The 3,017-nt window shown below is 48.0% G+C and overlaps 1 pseudogene; it reads left to right on the plus strand.

The window, feature by feature from the left end:
• The first annotated feature begins 362 nt into the window (after positions 1–362).
• On the plus strand, positions 363–694 carry LOC117711677 (large ribosomal subunit protein eL33 pseudogene; annotated as a pseudogene).
• Positions 695–3,017: the final 2,323 nt, after the last annotated feature.

Below are 3,017 nucleotides of genomic sequence, written 5' to 3' on the forward strand. Positions count from 1 at the left end.
GGGCTTCAAGCCTTTCCTGGAGTCTCCTCTACATGGCAGAATCTTAGTCCTTCCACCAACAGTTGGAGGAATGAATATTGTGTTTAAGAATGTTCTGGGGGACTGGAGAAATGGCTCAGAGGTTAAGAGCACTTGCTGTTCCTCCAGAGGTCCTGAGTTCAATTCCCAGCACCCACATGAAAGCTCACAACCATCTATAATGAGATTTGGTATCCTCTTCTAGAGTGCAAGCATACACACGGGGAGAACATTGTATACATAATAAATAAATAAATCTTAAAAAAAAAAAAAAAAAAGCTCTTTCTACCTTCTTGGCACCTGTGGAGGCCTGCTGGGAACAGGACTTCTAAAATAAAGCAAGTATGTCTGGAAGGCTGTGGTGCAAGGCCACTTTTGCTGGCTATAAGTGAGATCCCCGGAACCAAAGAGAGCACATGGCTCTTCTTAAAATTGAAGGCGTTTATGCCAGAGATGAAACTGAGTTCTACTTAGGCAAGAGATGTGCTTATGTGTACAAAGCAAAAAAACAATACAGTGACTCCTGGAGCAAACCAAACAAAACCAGAGTGATCTGGGGAAAAGTAACTCGGGCCCACGGAAACAGTGGTATGGTCATGCCCAATTCCAAAGCAACCTTCCTGCAAAGGCCATTGGACACAGAATCCGTGGGATGCTGTACCCATCGCAGGTTTAAACTAATGGAGAGTAAATAAATAAAAGTAGATTTGTGCTCTTGTAAAAAACAAAAAACCAAAATGACAACAAAACAAAAACAAAAAACAACAGAAAGAAAGAAAGAAAGAAAGAAAGAAAGAAAGAAAGAAAAAAAAGGAAAAACTGTTCTGGACTAGAGAGATTGTTCAGCGGTCCAAAGCACTTTCTGCCCTTGCAGAGGACCCAGGCTTGGCTCCCAGAACTCGTACCAGGTGGCTCAAAACTACCTGTAACTCTAGCTCCAGAGGATCTGACACCCTCTTCTGGACTCTGTGGGCACCATGCATGCAAGTACATACATGCATGCAGGCGTGTGGGGAGTAGAGGAAGCAGCTCTGAATGAGTGTGTAAGGGGCAGATAGACTTCTGGGTGAACGTGTACTGTTGACACAGCCATGGCCAAATCAATCACCTCAATGGCTCAGACCCATGGGAATGACAAGGCCTTCCTCAGGTAAGGTTCAGTGAGTGGGTGAAGCTTTCTTCCTGTCTGTGTGCAGAGGCTGACTGCATGTGCAAACGCTGAAAATGTCAGGTTTCTCCTCCGGGAGGTCTACAGAGCCCTCCTACCAAGATAAGCCAAACCTGTCTCCTTCTTTGGCTGGGTACAAAGCTGCCTCCTGGATTCCAGGCTGATGATGTTGCTGCATTCCATCAGAGTGCACAGCCCACCAGCTTTGCTGTGCGTGTATTTGTGTTTCTGTGCTGCTCGTATTCCCTCGTGCCCTCGTCAAGGATCCAGAACCAAGTCACGCAGAAAAGGCACAGGCAATCAAACATTTTAAAAAAGTATTTTTTACCCAGGGGCTGGAGGGCTGGCTCAGTGGTAAGGAGCACTTCCTGACCTTGCAGAGGACCCAGGTTCAGTTCCAGTTATTCACACGAAGGCTCACCACCATCGTTACTCCAGTTCCAGGGTCAGCAGCCTGCAGTCTGATCTAACTGGTAAAATCCAGGTCAGCCAGAGCAACAGTGTGTGTGTGTGTGTGTGTGTGTGTGTGTGTGTGTGTGTGTGTATGAGAGAGAGAGAGAGAGAGAGAGAGAGAGAGAGAGAGAGAGAGAGAGAGAGAGAGAGAAGTTTCTGTTGAAAAGATCTAGCAGCCAGTTTACTCCAAGATCCCCATCCCTGTGGTCCTAGGAGGCTAGGGTCCTCTGCACCCTGGTACCCCTGATGCCCTGCTCTCTAACTTCTGATCTGCCCAAATCATGTCCTTGGTGGGGACAGGAGGGTAGAGGCTGTGATGCCTAGCCTGGTAGCTGCTGAATGTCCCAGAGGAATCTCAAGATGGCTTCGTTTTCTGTCCCGGAGCTGGAGGAACACGTGGTTGTTGTCTGAGTTCTGGGAATATCTTGGCTGCAAGGTAGGAAGAGGTTAGGTGGAAATAGGAAAGGAGAATAACCTGCTAAGCACATAAGGGGTAGCCTGGGCTAAGTAGTCTTCTGGACTCTCTTGCCTAAATTCCTGAGGCCTCTATTGCTGGAGAAAATGCATAGGAAGACCATATGATTTGGAGTTTGAGCCTTGGCCTTGCCATGTCCTATCTGCATTATCTTGAGCATGTCATTTGACCCCTCTGAATCACAGTTGCCTCATCTATAAAACAAATGTCAGCTGTGGAGATGAAATGTTATCTGTGTGCCCAGCATCCACCAAATCCTCAGCCCTCTGGTTTCCTCTCACATTCTTTTTCTTCGTGAATACTTCTTTTCCTTTCTAGCATAGAGAGCCTGGGGGCCCAAGGGAATCAGGACTATCAAGTCCCAGAGTCCTGTGGATGCTCCATTCCACTCAGCAAGACTTCCTGCCTCATACCTTTCCCCCAGGCTTGCTGAGATCTAGACTCTAGCTTCCGGTGCTTCTCCATGCCCACGTTTCACCAGACTGCTGCATTCTTGCTTAAAACCCAACGCAAGCAGACTGGCACTTCCTTGTCAAGTCCAAAGCATGCTTCCAGAAGGACATCTGTGTGTGCTGGCATCCTGGTAAGGGCAGACCCACACGCTGCTGGGGAGGCAGGCTCAGAGGTGAAGCCTCACAGAGGATCTTTCTAGAACGTAGACCATCAGTTAAAACATACAGTGCTGCCAGTGCTCAGGAGATGATCCCTCCTCACGTTATACAAGAGCAGCGATATCCAAGGGGTGGTGGCTTGCCAGGCTCTAAGAACACAACTGGGGTGAACTGGTTTTCCCCACTCTCATCTGGAGCTCTGACATCACACAAGCCCTGGGACTGGGAAGCTCATGCCTATCCTTTGCTGTGGGATATCTGGACTGTAAGGCATCAGAAAGTCTGATGTGAT

This window comes from Arvicanthis niloticus, chromosome 6, assembly GCF_011762505.2.
Source record: "Arvicanthis niloticus isolate mArvNil1 chromosome 6, mArvNil1.pat.X, whole genome shotgun sequence".
Lineage (NCBI taxonomy): Eukaryota > Metazoa > Chordata > Mammalia > Rodentia > Muridae > Arvicanthis > Arvicanthis niloticus.